Source organism: Condylura cristata, unplaced genomic scaffold (assembly GCF_000260355.1).
Source record: "Condylura cristata isolate star-nosed mole 26May11 unplaced genomic scaffold, ConCri1.0 scaffold00003, whole genome shotgun sequence".
Classification (NCBI taxonomy): domain Eukaryota; kingdom Metazoa; phylum Chordata; class Mammalia; order Eulipotyphla; family Talpidae; genus Condylura; species Condylura cristata.
Genome location: NW_004567104.1, coordinates 2,966,530 through 2,977,497, shown reverse-complemented (window position 1 = coordinate 2,977,497; position 10,968 = coordinate 2,966,530). Strand labels below are relative to the sequence as shown.

Genomic DNA, 10,968 nt, shown 5'->3' with positions numbered 1-10,968 from the left:
GGGTGAAGTCCCAAGCATGGTGGTGGATTTCCAAGAGGGTAAATGGAAGGCGGAATGTCACAGGAACTATTTCTGGTTCTTTGGGTGGGTGGATGTCCTGGGGTTTGTATCACAGCTACCTTTATTTATTTATTTTTAACAGCTAACAAATCTGTATGTACAGTCCAACCAATACTGAACAGTTCTTCATCTTCTTCTTTTTTTTGAAGTTTATCTGAAGTTTTAATCATCTTCTACTTCATCATCTATTCCCCTTTTCCTTTTTTTCTTCTTTTCCGCATTCTTCCTCTTCTTCAACCGCATCCTCATCCTAAGCATCTTCATTTTCATCAGCTTCTTCATCCTGTCCAAAATCTTCTTCCCTGCTGACTTCTTCTTTGTCCTCTTCCCCTTCTACATCCTCATCCTTTTCATCATCAAACTCTTCCTCCTCACCATCTTCATTTTCTTCATCCTCTTCTTCATCCTCCTACTCTTCATCTATACCATCCACCTCAGCATCTGACTCAGAGGCTTCTCTGTAGTCATGGTCATGGTCATCCAGATAGGTCAGTTGAGAAAGCAGCTTGAAAACACTCGGTAGTCATTCAGGTTAGTGACCTCACAGTTGAACAGATCCAGGCTTTTTAGATATTCCAGCTTTTTCAAAGTTTCCAAAGTGCTGATGCCTTTCACTTTACTTCCACTTAAGTTAAGATGTATGAGATTTGGAATTTTTTCTGCTAACGTGTCCAGAACCTTAAAGATTCTATTATCACTGTGTTCAAGCTTTTTCAATATAGGACGTTTGGAAAGATTTGAAAGAGAAATCAAACCTACATTTATTAAACTGAAGAATTGTAAATTTGCAAATTCATCTGTCAAGGCTTCATTTTTCCGTCATTTGATTTACAATTGTCCAAGACATATCCTGAACAGTGGCCTAGTCCAGTTCCTCAGCTCTAGGGAGATCCTCTTCTTCAGACCGGCATTCGAACCCCAGCAGTGGGCAGCTGACCGGCAGGCAAGTGGAGCCCCAGGAGCCAAGTTAATCGCTGGAGCTGAGAGGAAAGATAGAGGGAAAAGAAGGACCTGGAGCGCAGCATTGGGCTCATTACCACTGGCCCCAGTGTTGTCTGACACTGGCTTAAACCATGCCGAGATGCAGGCGGCTGCTGGGATCCGCTCAACTCGGCCCCACCCAGAGCCGCTGGACTAGGTTGAACACTGCAGCTCACCAAACAGGATTGATTGATTGATTTATTGATTGATATAAATATTTTTACATAATTTTGTGCATTTTTCCATCTCAGCTGCAATCTCCTTGGGCTTCCCATCGTCAAATCACCCATGCGCCATCACCATAGCCCAGTGCATTTCCCTCCCCCCACTATTTTTGATTCCATTCCACACTCCACACCCACAAAATGTCTCTGGTATATAGCTGTTCATCATTATCATTATTTTCTCGCCTGGTGCGTTATATTCCTACTATGAGATAAACCATCTGTTATTTTTCCTTTTCTTTCTGACTTATTTACTAAGAGTGATCTTTTCCAGTTTCATAGTTTCATCCATATTGCTGCAAAAGACGTCTTTTTTTTTTTTTTTTTGGTTGCTGATTAATATTCTATTGTGTATATGTAACACTTCTTTTTAATTCAGTCATCCATTTTTGGGCATTTGGGCTGTTTCCATGTCTTTCCAATTGTAAATAAAGCAGAAATAAACATGGGGGTGCAGGTATCTTTATGAATCAGTGTGTTTGTGTCTTTTGGGTAGATACCTAGGAGTGGTATTGCTGGGTCATATGGAAGCTCCATGTTTAGCAGTTTGAGGAACCTTTAAACAGTGGTCATACTAGTTTGCATTCCCACTAATTTGCAATCACCACTAGTTACTTTGTCTCCACATCCTGGCCAACATTTGTTGTTGCTAGTTGTTTGAAGATGTGCCATTCTCACTGGGGTGAGATGGTATCTCATTGTGGTTTTAATTTGAATCTCCTTTATCACAAGTGATGTTGAACATTGTTTTCATATGCTTATTGGCCATCTGCATTTCCTCTTTGGAGAAGTATCTTTTTAGCTTTTCTGCCCATTTTTTGATGGTGTTATTTAATTTATTTTTGTTGAGTTTCATCAGTTCTCCACATATTTTTGTGATCAATCATTTATCGCTAATTTTCTGTGAGAAAGTTTTTTTCCAATCAGTGGGATGTCTGTTTGGTTTTTTGTCTCCTTTAATTTGATGTAGTCCCATCTATTTACAAGCAGCATATATTTATTTTTATGGTGGAACATTTACAAGATTTTGTCATTTTCATTTCAGCTTCAATTTTTCCTTTTTGAATTGTATTTTTGGTTTCATGAGCTTTTTACTGATATTCAAATATTTAATACACTTTGAGGTTTTTTTTGTATATGATTTGAGATCTAGTTTGATTGTTTTTAATTAATTTTCTTACACCATTTTTTTTTCCACTTTTGTAAAGTATTTGATTTCTCCTCTGAAGTATAGTCCATGTAGTCCTTGCATGGATCACACTAAATTCAAAATCAAAAGCCCCAATCCTTGCCTATCAAGTAGGTTGGGGAAGCTTGAATGGTTAAATGGAGTAGATCGGACTGTTATGTGAACTGGATGTTAAACTGAAGATCCAGATCTTTAGTCAGAACACACCCAAGACCAGTCACCCCCAACCATTCAATGATGTCTGGCGTATAATTAGAGCTGTGGAACCATCACTCTGTACAACACCTCTCTCTTGTTTTGCTGCTGCTTCTCTTAGTAGTGTACTTCATTGTGTCTATGTATTTCAATGTATCCTATGTATTTCAATGTATCTACCTTTACTGTTCTTCTATCAGTAAGGTGAGTTATTCTATGGTTGTGTCACTGGTCCACATCCTGACTTGTACTCACAGTAGTTGATTGCCCCTACAGAATTAGACTATTGGAAAGAGGGTACAAAGCCCCTTATTCAATCTCTCTTGTTCTTATTCTCTGGTGGACTGCAAGGAACCCTTGGAACATATGAATGTTTATTATGGGGTACACCAGGTGCCCTCAAATACTGCTGTGACTAGGAAGGATGTTTTGCTCATGGACAACAACGGAAAGAGTCTGGCTCATGCTCTCTGAAATGTCTCTGAACACTTGGGTACACATGCCATATCCATGATGGTGAGAAGTTTCAATTTCCTCCTCTTTGCCTCTCCCTCTGTGACAAGTGGTTGAGCCTAACTAGACTTTATCCCAGTTTAGACTTGCTCAAGTCATGAGAAAGTACCAATTTTGACCAGAGACCATGGGAGAACAAGCCATCCTGCAGTCCACTTCACTAACCAGTCTTCCTTGATATCAGGTGCAAGTTCCAAAGACTGAACCAAGGGCCTCAGATCCCTTTTTCATTTTTTGGATATGACCTTCAATTTTGATAATATCAGAGATGAGATTAGTTGGACTTAAAAATGTGAGGGAAAGGAAGAAAGATGAAAGAAGGGCTCAATAACCTATGACAGCTGTCATTGCCAGTATCCTACTACCTCAAACTCACTCGAGTTTCATTCTTTCCCTTGGAGTTTAATAGGGTGTTAGTAGGGCCTTTAATAGAGTGTTAGCCTGTTTCCTTTGGCAACAGTTGGAATACTTCAGCTACAATTTTCTGAAATACTTCAGCTACAAGTTTCTGAAAATAATACCCCCCCCGCCCCAGGATCATGTCCTCTGTGCCATTGTGCAGAACACTAGAAAATGGACTGCCCCATTCTGCAGAGATATATGCCCAGCCTGAAGCAAGATAACCACTAACTGTTTCTCTCTGACTATGGTCATATTTTTATGAAGGAACCAGTACAGAGAAAATGCCTCCTATTATGAAGGAGCCCAGAGGCAAACAGGCTTCTCTATACAGGCTTCTCTATATGCAAATGCTGTGGATGAGTCTTGGGTGACTATTGAAATGACAAAGAACTAATCTTGTTGATGAGCTACCTATTCTGCTTTGTCCCAATTCTCTGGATCAACCCCTATTGGTCAACGACACACACGTGGTGTATTTCCATTTTTTGGGAAGGTGCAGTGATATATATATATATATATATATATATATATATATATATATATATATGATATATGTTAAGCCCACACCACAGTACCTTTATATTTATTTAGGGCTATTATACCTTTTTTTAATTTTATTTGTTGTTTAGTTTATATGTCCATTGATGAGCGTGGGCTGTTGAAGTCTCCTACCATCTATGCTATGTATTTTCTGCAGTGTCTGCTTTCAGAGATAATAGTAACCATAATTATTTCTAAATTTACCATGGACCACTGAGAGATAGCTGGGTGATTGCGACTAATGGGTGGGACCTCCAGATGTGCTGAAGCAGGTATGAGTTGTTCAGGTAAGTGTAGAAAATGATAGATGGTCTAGCTGTTGGCATGGTGTCTCAGATGGTCATGTGGCTTCTGGCTGCTTTGGTTACTTTCCACTTTAGCACCTTTTTTCACTAGTCAGTGTAGGTGGTGCCAGGGATTTTATGGGAGGTCACATGATTTGACTAGGCTGACTAGGCTAAAGTTAGTGGAGTTATGCAGAAGTTTGTGGGTAGAGATGAATAACTATGGGAGTTTAAAATCTGGCATGCATGTATCTGATTGTTCTTCATGTAGAAGATGATGATGCATCTAGACTGAATGTGTGTCCAGACTGGATATATTCTTCATATTGGTTTGCACTAGTGCACTTTATGTGGCTGCAATTACTGGCCTTCAGTGCTTTCTCTTGTATGTAGCTCTGGTCTCTTATTCAGCAGGCTCTCTGGCTTCTTACATGATATGTGTGACCAAATACAGGTTATCCCCTAGACCTTGCAAGCCAGCCACCTCCATTTGTGGCCAGATTATTTCCCCATTTGTGCACATAGCTCTAAACTCTCCTCTGAACAGTTTTTCCTTAATAGGTCAACTTCCATCTTCATGTGGCTAACTGCTGCTTCCTTTCTGCTGAGGGGCCCCAACAACACCTTGCACATTTAGATAATGCTTGGATTTCAGGCTCTGTGCTACAGGCACAATCTTGGGTAGGAAAGAACACATTTGTCACATGTCAGCCTGTAACTTCATCCTCTCTCCTTTGTTAAGTCTCCCCCTTTTCACTACCTGTTAATAAAACCTGCTATCGTTTCAACCTTTGTTTTCTGTTTTGGGCAGTGCCCTACAGTCATGGGTGCACAGGTGGCTCTCCCTTTTTCCTGAGTTTTGCTCAGGTTCAGCTTGGTGCTCACAATTAGGCCAACAATCCATTATTGGTAAGCCCAAGTGTTCCTTCTATGCATTGGCTACCATAAACACAGCAATTATTTAACATATGACACAGTTCATTGTCTCTAACTTAGAAAAGTTCAGCAGAGGTCTTGTATAGGTGTTTTGATTTCGATATGGGTTAAGGCTTCAGTTTAGGCAGCACTGTCTCTGTTTTCACTTTCTTCATCTTCTACTGATCACTCATTTTTTTCTTTCTCCTTTTTTCCTTCTACTTCTTTGTCTTTTATAAATTTTGGTTTGGGAAATTTGATAAGGTCTCATCTATGGAAGCACAGTTTTGGTTTATGTAGTATTTGGTGGAGATATATTAGTGGTTCATTATTTAACCACTTTCTGGTTTTCTTCTTAGCAGTGTGTCTAAATTATTTCTATGGCTTTGTTTTTGATTGAGAGGATAGGAACATAATGGGAAACATTGTCCCTTGAGATAAATGTTTGATCTTTATCTTAGCTTATGCATAAATATTAATGTTGATGCTTGAACATTTTTTTTGTGAAAATACATAAGTGTTTGATAAGTTCTAATAAAATATTGCTTTCAAAGTCTGGTTGATCTTATAATTTTGAACAATGTCCTTGCCAGTTGCATTATGGCATGGTAATTAATTCTAGTTATATCAAAGTTTTAAATTTTTCAAAAAACATTTTAGCAAAAAAGAGAAAGTGAGATCATACACTTCTGAGACCCCATGCTAATAGCAGCCATGGGCCTGGATAGAAAAACTGTGCAGATGAACATTCTTTCTAATGGTGAAGCTAACAGGTTAACATTACCTAAAAACAATTATAGATCCTGTCATGTATGTGCGAAATTTTAGGATGAGGAACAAGCTTGGGTCCATATATTAGGAACACAGTGGATCCTCTGAGTCTTTATTGGTATTTTGGATGACTTTGATTTAATAAAGTTATGACTTATATACCTTCTTGATGAAGGCTTCTGTAGGCTCAAGCTCTTTATGTTGCAAGTACATTCATAGGGAGCTTCAGCAAGGACTAGGACCCACCATCACTATGACCTCTAGTCTCCATGAGATTTTGGAAGTAGGTGTACTTGAATTTTATGATCTTGGCTTTTCACTAAATCCTATACTTTTGGATTCTCTTCTTCCTACAATAAATAAATCAAGCTCCAGTGAAAATTCCCAGCCCTTTCTTTCTAAACTTTGTAGAGAAGTCCCAACATTGTTATGAGGTTGGTAGAAATTAGCTTCTCATGCTATATATACAGACATTTGACTTTCATCATCATATAAATGGTGACATGAGTTGAAAGGAAATTGTTAAGGAAGACTAGCTATACTTCCCCACACCATCAGGAAATGGTATTGAACTCTCATAACTAATGTCAAGACACTTCCCAAGTTGGATAAGATAAAAAGGGCACAAAGCTATTCTAATCTCCATGTCCTAATATCCTGAGTAAGGGCACTGATAGGAAAGGGTCAGAACAGAGTAGCCATGGAGTTTAAATAATTAAACACACAGCTTCCAGATCTTCTTCATATTGACTGTGGCATATCTAGCCTGCCTTTACTTAATATAGTAGCTTGAACCATCTACAGTTTCTAAGGCTTCTTGACTTCTCTGTCTCTTGCCAGAGAGACAGGTGTTAGAAAATGCCATAAAATATATAGCTCTGATCTACTCTTCTCCCATATGCATGACCAGCTCAGGTTTACTCTCAGGTCCTGGCAAACCAGCCCTTTCTGGCTGGCTTCTCCAACTTGGTCAGTTAGATCCAGTTTCTCCACACAGGTGAGCCACTGTCTTGCTATTACTGGCTATTGCTTAGACCCCTGACTCTGAAACACAGGAACACTGTAGTTTTTGTCTGGGATAGGAAAAACGGGTCAATCTGCTTTAGCCATCACTATGTAATATATTGTACATTTCACACATTTAAATATACTGTTTTAAAAGCAAAAACACCACATGCATATAAAGTAAAACAGAAGAATGACTCCTTAGCAATATTTTGTGAGAAGGAAATGTCATAAATCAAAAATGTATGCCTTCACTTAATGTATCTTCAGTGTCCCAAAGGAAGCTGATCTCCATCTCTGTTACTGTATGTTCAGTTGTTTAGAATATGGGCCCATGGCCTGATTCATCAATATTTATGAAAAATCCATCCAATAAAAATTGAACCTGTTTATTTTCTGTAGTTCATTGATCCACTGGTGAAAGTGGGGTGTTAAAATAACTTGCCATAAATGTGTTTTCCCCAATGTCCGTTTTCTAAATTGATAGCAGTGTCCTAATTTGGTGTTCCTTTATTTAGTGAGTTTTCAGTGATTAATATTACGACTTTCTGATGGATTTTTCACTTAATCATTATATAGTATCTTTCTTTCCATCTAGTTTGCTTTTGTGACTGAAATCTATAATCTATTTTTTTGGTTTGTTTGTTTATTTGATATAAGTATAAATTCCCTACCACCTTTTGAGTATTATTTGGTTGTAGTTTTTTTTTTTTTCTTTTTTCCCTAACCCTGTATTTCAAATTTCATTTATCTTGGAATTTAGGTGTGTCTACTGGAGTTAACATATGGTTTGATATTATTCCCTGATCCAATATTATACTGTATCTTATAGTCTGTGAATTCAATCCATTTATATTTAGAGTGATTACTGATATGCAATTGTTTTTTTGTTGTTGTTGTTGCATTTATGTCCTTTATATATGGACAATGGTTTGATTGCATGACCACATGATGATTTCAATTAGGTGTCTTCAGAAACATTTTACACAGTATATTCATTAATTTGCATTCCTAAAAAATGGTGCACAAAATGCATTTTTTGTCGGAGACCAGCTCCAACTATTGAGGTGTCTGGAGGCAAGACAGGCAGGGCCCTAAGGTGGGAAGGCATCGGTGAGCAGAGATTCCTAAAAAGGGGAGAAGGAGAAAAAGGGGAAAGGGGGAGAGGAAGACACGGGAGTTGGAGTTGGGTGCGAGAAAGTTCAAGTTATGCAGTATTTTGAATGTTACATGTTATTCATAAACAAAGAAAGATAATGAAGGTTATACAACAGTCATTTATCTTACTGGAAACTTTAGTCTGTTCATATATAGCACTACATTCAGAATTTATCACAACTATTATAAAAATATACTTTATCATTTGAAATACAAGTATATAATTGCTGTTGCATAGAAACAATTTTCACCTAAAAATACTTCAGTGATTTTCCTAAAACATAATTATCAGAAATTATTTTTTATAATAATACAATATATTGGTTTATTACAAATATCAAATAAAATATACAAAGTTCTGAGAAGTTACAAAAAAAGAATAAACTAACAAAAGAAAACAGGAAAATCTCATAATATGTGGAGACTAAACACCATACTACTGAAAGACTACTGGGTAAATGAGAAAATCAAGAAATCAAGGTGCTCTCTGGTGGCACATAGGGTTAAATCACAGCACTATGACACAACTCACAGACACTGCAGCAAGAGTTTGATCTCCAGCCAGGGATGTGACTAAAATGGTATGGCAGGTGGTTGCTGACCCATCCACTGCTCCCCTCAGCAATATATGAAGACTAAATAGGATAGAAATAGGTATTCAGAAAAGGAAAAAAAAAAAGTGATCTTGAAGGAAATTTAAACCATAACCAACCATAATATTCCACAAAGCAAAATATGCAGGATCAAATTACTTCAAAAGTTGAGTTCTACCAAGCTTCCAAAGATGAGTTAATATATAATCAACTCAAATTCTTCCAAAAATTGAAAAGTAAGGAAAAAATTCTCAACATATGTTAAGGCCAACGTTATTCCAATACCATAACTAATCAAAGACACTATAAGAAAATAAAACTACAGACCAATTTTCTAATGAACAGAGATATTCAATAAAATATTCAATAAAATATGAGCAAATCAAATACAACAATGCATTAAAATAACCTACAATGAGCAATTGTGAAAAATGAACAATGAACAATGAGCAATTGTGATTTATACAAGGAATTCAAGGTCACTTTAACATCTAAAAATCACATCAATACCATATCAACAGAAAGGAAAGCCAAAATAACTTTATTGTATCTGTATGTTGTGAGAGAGCATTTGATTCATATGGTTCACATGGAGTTCACATTCTGGATTCATATGGTTAACAAAAGAACACAGGTATCCAAACTAATGTTGATAAAAAAAAGAAAAGAAAGAAAGAAAAAGAATAGAGCTATCACACTTCCAGACATAAAACTATATTACAAAGTCATAATAAATAAAACAGCTTGGTCCTGGAACAAAAATATTGATGCAGACTAATGGAATAGATGGAAAGCTAGTCTAAATCAAAAGGACCCAGAACATCCTAGAGTAATGAAAATCACTCCAAATAATGGCACTGGAAGTTCTTGATTGTCAAATATGAAATGATGAACTTTGGCCAGTATTTACACAAGCATCAATCAAAATTAGTAAAGAAAAAAAAAACTTGTTTATAAAACCTGAAACTTTAAAATAGTTAGAATTAAATACAGGCAGTACATAAATTGCTGTGTTTAGGGGTTTGTCTTCAACAACAAGGGAAATAAAAGGAAATATTAACAAGTGAAACTATATCAAAATTAAGAGCTTCAGCACAGTGAAAGTAATCATAATGAAAATGAAAAAGGGGAGAAATTATTATCATCATATAAAGGGGAGAAAATATTTGCATGTCTTTAGCAAAAGGGGATGATCTAAAAATTACTTATGCAGCTCAACAAAAATAAAACAACTAACCCAATAAAAAATAGGCAGAAGACGGTAGTAGGTACTTCTCCAAAGACATTTAAATGATAAACAAGCAAAGGAAAAAAAAAGGTCATCATCACTTCTCACCAGGGATATACAAATCAAAGCTAAATGAGTGACTGACTCACACTTGTAGAAAAAACATCTAAAGGGAGAATTACATTAAATTGCTAGAAACAAGTGCTGGCAGGGATATGGATAAAGGGACCACACTATTGGTGGAAATAGATGCTAGTCCAAAACCTATGGATAGAAGTATGAAAGTTTCTCAAAAGTTTAAAATTTGATACATCATATAACACAATATATTTCCACTCTTAGGGATCTGTCCACAAATATCAAGCTTCAAATTTTAAAGGAAACTTGCATTTTCATGTGTATTGCCACGCAATGAGTCAACTTAGATGCCGCAAAAACAAGCAATGAGACAACTTACATGCCGCAAAACAGACAAATGGGTCAAGAAGTCATGACATATAGGCATAATGGATATTACTCAAAAATCAAAAAAAGATAAATTCATGTGATTTGTGACAACATAGAGGTAGATTGAAGGGATAATGCTAAGTGAAATAAAATGCACAATGTAGAGAAATAAAACTAAATGCCATATACAGTATTGTAAACAAATGTTACCTCATTTAAAAAACAAAAATAGTGGCCCTCCCTGGTGGCTCAGCGGGTTAAAGCACTGCACTGAGAAGCTTAAGCTAATTCCGCATGAGTTCCATCCCTGCCTGCCCCAGAGAAGATCCACATGGCGCGGCAGACTTCTCCTGACCCGCCCATTGCTTCCCTCAGTAGTGTACTTCGTCAATCTGCCTGTTCTGCTCCCCACTCTGTCTCTGGTGAATCCTCTCACCCTCCGCATCTCTGGCCTGTACCCCAA

At 37.0% G+C, this 10,968-nt stretch overlaps 1 pseudogene; it reads right to left on the bottom strand.

Annotated features, from left to right (window-relative positions):
* Window positions 1-222: 222 nt before the first annotated feature.
* Window positions 223-10,968, bottom strand: part of LOC101620598 — a 94,616-nt pseudogene continuing 83,870 nt past the window's right edge.